The following is a 9,418-nucleotide window of genomic DNA, read 5'->3' as shown; positions in this document are numbered from 1 at the left end:
GTGTTTCTCCCTCCAAGAACAGCCCTCATCACCTTCCTTGTGCAAGATTAAGCTTTTCTTTATTGTGGCTGCAAACACAGAGAATCACACACAATCCAATTGATATTTTAGATACGTCAAGTGCTATATAAACGGGGGTACAGCAATGCTTCATATTGATATGGCGTGTATAATCTTTCTAAGAATTATACACGGCTTTACCTGGAATATTTTATTACTGAAATTGACTACATTCTTTAGGCAACAGATTAAATACTTGACATTAAAGGCAATGCAAATGTATTTTCAAAGACTTACCTGGTAACATAAAGCATAAGTACCTGAAATCAGTATACAGTATATGCTGTTTCAGTAGATGCTCAAAAATACCAGGGAGAAAAATCACTATGAACTCTATCAGATATAGAATCACAGAGAGGAGAGTCCAACCATAAAGCCAAGTTTATCTTTCCTCACCCTTCCTTTATGGATGAAAATAGTGTTTCTAAACCAATGAGGAAGAAGATCAGATGTAAAAACACTTTTGAGTAACTCAATGTGACAGTATTTGCGACTGGCGAATAAAAGCGCCCTTTACAAATGAAGTTGAACCTCACTTAGCTTCTATAAAAATCTCTGCTTTTCTATTAAAAAACTAAAGTTGGGTAATCAGGCCTGGATACCATTAAGCATTCCAGTTATCCCATTGAGGTGTGTTGGGGTGCAGGACAGACAGGTTCTTCGAATCCTATCTCAGTAAGCAATTCTGTTTGGGCCTTTCCTTGTGCACAGGGACATTATGATGTTCAAACAGCAAACGGCCTTCCCTAAACTGGTGCCACTAAGTAGTAGCCCAAAATTGACAAGACTGTCACTACAGCTTTAAAGGGGTGGCTCTCCTTTAAGTTAACTTTTAATATGTTATAGAATGGCCAATTTAAGCAACTTATCAATTGGTCTTTATTAATTATGTTATAGTTTTTTAAATTTTTTGCCTTATTCTGACTCTTTCTTCTACAGTTGTCAAATGAGGGTCACTGACCCCATCTTAAAACAAATGCTCTTTAAGGCTTTATTGTTCTTGATACTTTTTATTACTCATCTTTCTATTTAGGCCCTCTACTATTCATATTCTAGTCAATTATTCAAATCAATGCCTGGTTGCTATTGTCTATTGGACCCTAGCAGCCAGGTTGCTAAAAGACTCACTGAATAAAAAGCTAAATAAATTAAAACCCACAAATAATCAATATGATTTTATCACTCTCTACCTCATACTAAAGTTAACTCAAAGGTGGACAACCCTTTTCAGAGTCACTTTTACTGGAATCTTAGCCCAAATCATTGACAACTGTCCACCTCCATTATTTACATATTCAGTCAGGAAGTATTCTCCTTGTATTCACTAAAACCCAGGCTCATTCCCCAAGCGGTCAGATGGTGAAACACGTTCCACTGAATGTGTTTCAGCTGCTCCAAAGTTGAGTGCACCACTACAGCTGACTCTTGACTTTGTCATTGGTAATATTAGGCTTATGATAATTGCCAATACAAAAAATCGTTCCTGATGAATTGTTATTGTGCAGTCCTTGCTTTTAGAGACAGTTTGTAATTCAGAAATAAGTGTTCAAACTTAACATATGAGATCCACACTGAAGTGCTTCCAAGAAGAAGAAGCAGAACCATCCTTAGGTGTATATTATGGCATTAATGGACTATTTTCTTATTTGCAATGCCATAGATCCTCACTATAACAGAAACCACTGCTGTTGAGTTGGCCTGCGTACTAGAGACTTAGAAATAAATATATATTACTGCACCACTTGGAGTATTCAAACACATTTTTAAATGGTCTGTCATACTGATGTGTTTATAGTAACCATTCTGCCAAGCATTTATTATGACAGGTGCAACATTGAAATTCTGTGTTACATTTACAGGTTTTGGGATGTTTGCTGACACTTTGTAATTGCCATGACTAAAATAAATATAGTGCAACTCTCTGGAATATGATTTCCCCCCTCAGAGTAATGTAGCAATATATGAATTGGCAGCTTGCTACCACACTTTATTTTTATGTTTATGTGCTAAGGAAAGCCGAAGAAAAATATGTTTTCATTCAATCATGGGACAAAATAAAAGAGATGAAAGGAACAGTGTTATATTTAATGTGTTATGGCTTTTATGGAAATTGTGCCAGCACAGACTTTAAAAATACCATTAGAATTAATAAGTAAATAAGGAAGTCATCACCATTTTAACACCATAAAATTTGATTTGGCACTTAGTATTTTGACAACATATCAATAGCTAAAAGCTTCACCAAAAAAATGGCAGTTTAAAAAATCAATGAAAACGTGTTAAAGGAATTGTTCAATGTAACAATAAAAACTGTGTAAATATATATGCTGTGGAAAATAAAAAATGTTTCTAATATAGTTAGTTAGCCAAAAATGTAATGTATAATGAGGAGTGACTGGATGTCTAATACAATAACCAGAACAAGAATCCCTCTTGTAGAATATTCTTTCTTGGTAAACTGCTGCTTTGCCATACAGAAGTTAATTTTTAATTTTTTTTTTGTTCCCAGAAGTGCAGGAGGAATACTATCAGAAGTGTTTGTGCACCAGAATAGGGGACCCAATTTCCATTCCCATGCACTGGTTACACAATTAAATGGTAAAGAGATAGGAGGAATGTGGGGAGAGCAGTGACATCTAGGAAGTGCTGAATGTGAAGAGAAAGTAAGTGCCCACCCTGCCTCTATGCCTAAGGCATAGAGGAGGGGCAGGCAATATTTGATTGACAGCTGAGATTTTTAAATGAGTTTACAACAGCTATGAATGCTTTAATAAAAAAACAAATTTGAATTTCATGTTTAATTTGAAAAGGACTTTTATTATACAGCTTTTTATGTCTGGGTGACAGGTCCACTTTGAACAAGCCACAGGTATATTTCAGTAGCAGTGTAATAAGTTTCAATGAGCCATTTATGCAGGAATGGATTCTGCTTTATTTTATGGGTCAGTGGATCTGATCCAGAGATCTGTTCTAAAACCTCTACTGTGAATTAAATAAGGAATCATGCTGTCTGCCAGAAGGGAAATAAAATGGAAGAACTATATAGGCTAAAATCTTTCATTTGTTTGTAAATGCAATGTGTATAGCACAAGGTGTGTGAATAACTTCTGTATCAGAAGGAAAATAGGAATAGACAAGCAATATAATACACAATATTACAGTTTGTATTTAGACAAGGAAAGAGTATTCCTTAAACGGGACCTGTCATCCAAAAAAATATTCCAAATCCTATTAGTTTGTTAAGCAAAATGAAATTTGATTACACTGTATAAATTATTTGAATCTTGTTTCCTTTGGTCTGGAAATTCATACTTATAGTAAAGAGACAGAAGCCATTTTTGTGGACACTGTTATTAAGGCAAGCCTTGCATCATCTCAAAAATCATGCTTGTGCGCCAGAATGGGGGACCAAATTAAATGGTAAAGAGAGAGGGGAAAGTGTGGAGAGCAGTGACATCTAGTAAGTGCTGAATGGAAAGTGAAAGTAGTTGCCTGCCCCACCCCTATGCCTTGCCTAAGGCATAGAGGAAGGGCAGGCAATATTTGATTGACAGCTGAGATTTTTAAATTAGTTAACAACAGCTAAAAATGCTTTAATAACAAAAAGAATTTGGATTCCATGTTTAATTTGAAAATGACTTTTATTATACAGCTTTTTATGTCTGGTTGACATGTCCACTTTAAAAGTAAGCATAGCATCAGCACCAGCCATCATATTGCTGGAAATACCATAGTGTTGTTGGCATAAAACATGTCAAACTTCCTTATAACTCTGTAATACACAGGGGAATAGAGTGGTACATGTACCTTGGGGCTTTCCGGATAAGGGATCTTTCTGTAATTTGGATCTCCATACCTTAGTCCTACTAAAAAAATAAAAACATGTATTAAAACCCATAGGATTGTTTGCCACCAATAAAGATATAATATAGTACAAGGTACTATCTTCTAATTATAGGAAAAAATTGGAAATTATTTTTAAAAATTAAAATTGTATTTATGGGAGATGGCTTTTTCATAATCCTGAACTTTCTGGATAACGGGTTTCTAGATAACATATCCAATACTCTATCTAAATATGAAACATTAAGTCTGAACAAATGATAGTCACTATTGTACTTGTATATTTCCGATTTCTACCCTTTCTGCTTCCTTAAAGGGGATTCTACATCCAAAAAAGGTTTCTTGCATAATGTCAATCTAAGCAATTCATTGAAATGTTCAGTGTTCTGTGTAACTGCAACTGAAAGCAGCATTTATTTTTCTGTTCTTTGGATCAGATGTAACAGGAGGCAAGTATTTTCCATTTCAGCTGGCTTGCTAAAGCCAAGAGTGCAGAACAGGTGAACAGCCATAACGATTACCCTGGGTGTTATAGCATTATTTATTGGCCCAGGAGGGATATGACTATTTCCTGTTACTATAGTAAGTGTGAGCCCATAACTCTTCCTCTTTGGCCTCCAGTTGTTGAACATGGTAGATGCTGCTGGGGAGCCTGGGACACAAGGCCCTATTAAAGAAGAATGTCCTAACTAAAGGAACCATCTCTTTAGTCGTGGAGCAAGAACCCTGTGAATGGGGTAATTAGGCAGTGATAGCCTATCAACTGTACTATTATACTCTAAACCAGACAGATTTATATAGAAAGAGCAGCACTGAACTCCAACATTGGATTTGTAGATTGGAGGCAGCTCTCCCAAGCAATACTGGCCTTCAAGTGAACAGATCATAGTAAGAAAAGGGACTAGGCTAGACCTACTCTTTGTGGTTTCCACTGAAGGGGATCTTTACCATTATCTGATACTTTAAGAAGTGAACTGCAGCCTGCTAACTCTGTCTTCACTGTGGTGCCAGTGTATTTATACTCTGTAACTCAATATTACTGAAACCAATTTACCGCTTACTATCTGATACTCTGTACTATGAGTGTGAGTACTACTCCTTATTTGTTCAATAAACCTGTTAATTACAGGAGGCATTGACATTCTGGGGGGGGGGGAATTTGCATTGTGGGTAAAGAAAAAACAAAATACTGTGTATTTAAACAGCCCTTTCTATTTCTAACCTGGTACAAAAGTTGTTAATTGTCCTTGCACTGGAATTAGAAGGGTTAAACAAAGGATTTTACTTAGGATCTATTATAAACTTTAATGTGTATTCATTCTAGAGGAAAACATGATTTGTTTAATTTTCTGTTATATCATCTATAATTCAGTAATATTTTTCTTACTTTTCTTTGTAAGCACTGGAAGAAGTAACAAAGTCCATAGGCAAAAGAGACTAGTCAAGGGCAGCAGTGGAAGGGGAGAAGAACAAAGAAGTCTGTAACTGTCTGTAATCAATTAATGGTAGCAGCCACTGCCTTCGGACCAGCCAGATACCACTATGTGCTTCAGCTGTATATATGATCCTCCTTCTACACTGCCTTACACTTGTAGTGAGCAGACTGCTACATTGGACAATATAAGAAAAGCACAGATTTCTAGGCTATAATATCATATTTTCTCAAGACAGTTACATGATAAGTAAAACAAATAAGGCATTGTATCTTTGCTCGCTAAAGCAGAGAGTGGATAAGTGGGATGATGGGAAATTCAGATGCAAAGTAAGCAAGTGATGCATTCAATCCCTAATCCACTGACAAGATTCTATCATAAATATTAACTCCTGCAGATACAGTACGGTTTAACAATAATGCAACATAACATTGCTTGATGTTAAATTCAATCTTATCAGCAGTTTACTTTCCTTTATCCTCTGTCTGTGTGAATAGAGGAGTCCACAGCAGGAACGCCCCCACCAACAATCACACTGAATCTGCCCACAGACAGCAGCTTCCCTGACATTCCTTGTGTGTGTGAGAGAGGAAGCAGACACTGGGATTAACCCTATACAGCTCTGCAACATAAAAGCAATGCTTTCATGGCATCTGAACAGATTTTATTTGCATCATACAGTTTCAATAAAGCAAAACAGAGTTTTTATAAATGAGGAAATATTTAAGAAATGCATTTATTTTAAGTAGTTATACAGTAATGTGAGCTGCCAGTTTTATGCCCACTTGTGAACTAGTAATTCTTTTAAAATTCCTTTTAAGGAAGCATGAGTCACACACATTTTAGGAGAAAGGAGAGATCCAATATTTCTTGAGACTTTGGCTTTATTAAATAACAAGCATAACATTTATAGCAGAATAGGTAAAAAACAACGAACACTTTCACTGAACATTTTGGCTGCCTAGCTATTTACTTCTCTTTGCTACTGTTGCAATTTCAACAGTACTATAACCTTCATTCATTCTTTTTAGTGGGGTCCCCTTTCCAGTTTTACCTCTTCTGAGGTTTGTATCAGTCATGCTCTGGAACACTTCATTGAGGATTAAAAGCTCCATGAAAACCACCCTCAGGGAATGCCAGTGGTTCATGCACTTGCGAATCTGCCGCATTCTTCACCCCCGGAGGGGGGCCTGGCTGCATAGCCTGTGCCGAGTAGTTCCGTTAACTCTCAAATGGGGGGTCAATGACTTCTGATGCCCAAAAAAACAAATGCTCTGTAAGAAAACAAATGTATTGTTATTGCTAAATTTTATGATTCAGCTTCATAAACTGTGAAAAAGAGAACAAATGTCAAGATAAGTCACAAAAAGGGTAATGCACTCCTATAATCATTAATACCTAGTGGGGAGTGTTGCAGAACCAAAATAAGGGCCAAAACAGTACTAATAGGATAGGATACGATACGAAAAAATTTACAACGTAAAGCATTTGAAAAAAATCATAAAACAGTACTGGCCAATTCTACATGATAATAAATGTGGTAAGTTTTAGTTCTAAACTCCTTCTGTTCTCCTACACTAGAGGTTGAACATTAAGGGCCATCTTGTGCCCCTCAGACATACCTTGCCTTACCTTACTTACATACCTTAAGTGTCTCTATTATGTGTTCAGGGCTCTTCCTGAATCTCACCTTGCAGGAAGGTGGGTACAGGATTTGGTCTGGACAGTGTCAGGTCCCAAGGCAGGGAAAGTTTATTTAGTGGAAGGAGTTTTATGTCATAGTTTCTCTAGGAGCGAAAGGTGGTGGCAGTTTAGCTAGTGAGCAGATTTCTGGCTGCAACAAGGAGAGTAGTTGAGGTTAACACCCTTTGCAATGATCAAGCTGGCAGACAGGGACACCCCCACCCAGTGGGATCACTAGTGCTGGGGAAAATCATTTGCACTACTCCCCTCAGAGGGATTGAGCTGAATGTATATCGAAGTGTGAATGTTTTCCACAATTTGCCTTGAATGTATCTGAAGATTTAAACTGCCTAAAAGCTATAGCCAAGATAAAGTTAAAACATGAGCCTATCACACAGAGACTTGCATATTTATTATAGCGTCTGAATTTATTTCTATTCAGTATGTACTGTCATTTTATATAAGTCGCAAAGAGATTTGGACAATCACATGTTCTTATTTTAGTCCATACATATGTTTTATATGAACCGCACAGAGACTTGCGTGTTTATTATACCATCTGTATTTATTGCAGTACATATCCATGACATACACCACATAGCGACTTGTATGTTTACTATACCATCTGTATTTAGAACTGCATTTATTTGGCCTTGGAATGCATATTAGCCTTAGTACTGCTTTCAGTATCATTGTTTATGTAAATTAGGCTTACATTTAATAAGTGTGTCTGAATCTATGCAAACTATCCATTTAGCATTTTAGTTACTATTAGGGAAGAACTTCATGGCCGACTTTGGTGTGTTTCTGGCGGATCTGACATGCTGTGCCAAAAAGCAGGCGTCAAATCGTAAGCGATGAAAAATAAGGGAAGAAATACAAATGTTGGATGTTGTTGCAGCCTTCATGCAGATGCTACATGCTGCATCTGAATCCGACAGTATTGTCGCGTCGGATGAACGATGTGACAACCTCCGACATTGCTATTGCTTACCTCATTTCCATCGCATCCAATTTGACGCAGCGTTTTGCCGCAGTGCTTTGGATCCACCGGAAATGCACCGAAGTCGCCCATGTAGTTCTACCCTTAATTAGAGATCCTGAAGCGTCTCTCCTTACATATATTTCTTTGCCGTATGCTGTTTGTATTTGTATTTTTATTATTATTTCTGTTTATGAAGTTTTAATGGTTAGTTTATTAATACATATTTGTGTACTTTTATGAAACATCCATTTCTTTAGACACTCTATCCATACTCTAAGCTTTATCTTTTTACTCATATGTAGTGATGGGCGAATTTGCGCCGTTTCGCTTCGCCGAAAAATTCGCGAAATTCGCGAAACGGCGAAAAATTCGCGAAACGGCGCCGGCGTCTCGTTTTTGACGCCGGCGCCCGTTTTCCGACGCCGGCGTCCGTTTTTTACGCCGGCGTCCGTTTTTTCGAAAAAAAAATTTTGACGCCGGCAAATTTTTTCGGCGAATGTTCGCGGGCGTTTCGCGAATTTATTCGCCTGCCGCGAATCGCTCAAATTCGCCGCGAATTCGCGCCTGGCGAATAAATTCGCCCATCACTACTCATATGGCATTTAATACCTGTAGGAAACAGTACCTGCAATTTTCATTTTGCTTTCTTCCACTGCCATTAATTTTATATTTATAAATATATTACATTTAATATTGGTCATATTTAAAAAAGCACAGCTTTTATATTAAGCCAATATCATATCAATAATCACTTATCGTTGATTGCGGTGGTTTTCATTTGCACCAATATTCTACTGCAGATTATTTTGGTATTGAACTGCTTGTGCATAGTATGCACTTTTTGTTTTATTTGCATTCATATTGAGTATGTTATTTGAAGAGGAATTGATCAATGAATATTTTGTGCACACTGGCTTAATGAGGGGGATTGTAAATATGTAACACTAATGAGCCAAGTAACCATTTGCTGGCTTGTTACCAGGTCTCCAAAAGTAATCAAGTATTTTCTCCACCTTTGAAAATTACAAAATTGATTTTACCAACAGTAGAACCACAAGTAATTTTGTTTGTATCAGTTGACGCAATCCTAGAGGTCTCTGTTAACTCTGTTATATTTAAAACATATCTCCCATAGAAAAAAATAAGTTATGGCTGCACCAACAGCGCACTTTAGTATAAATTCTAGGGAAAGTTTCCTAAATTAGAGAAAAAGGTAATAAACAGTAGCATAAAAAGGCATTACTGGGACCCACAGCAAATAATTTTTCAGGCCCCCAAAATGTTTTTGACTTCTTTTAGTTATGCCCCTGGTAATAAAGTAGCAACAGCCCCAAATGTATTGTATAAATATCAGACATTAGCATGCCATCTGCTGGTCAAAGATGTGGAATTCAAGGTTCGAAGATTTACATTA

The sequence above is a fragment of the Xenopus laevis genome, chromosome 6S, assembly GCF_017654675.1.
Source record: "Xenopus laevis strain J_2021 chromosome 6S, Xenopus_laevis_v10.1, whole genome shotgun sequence".
Taxonomy (NCBI): domain Eukaryota; kingdom Metazoa; phylum Chordata; class Amphibia; order Anura; family Pipidae; genus Xenopus; species Xenopus laevis.
Note: the sequence above shows the minus strand (reverse complement) of the source record.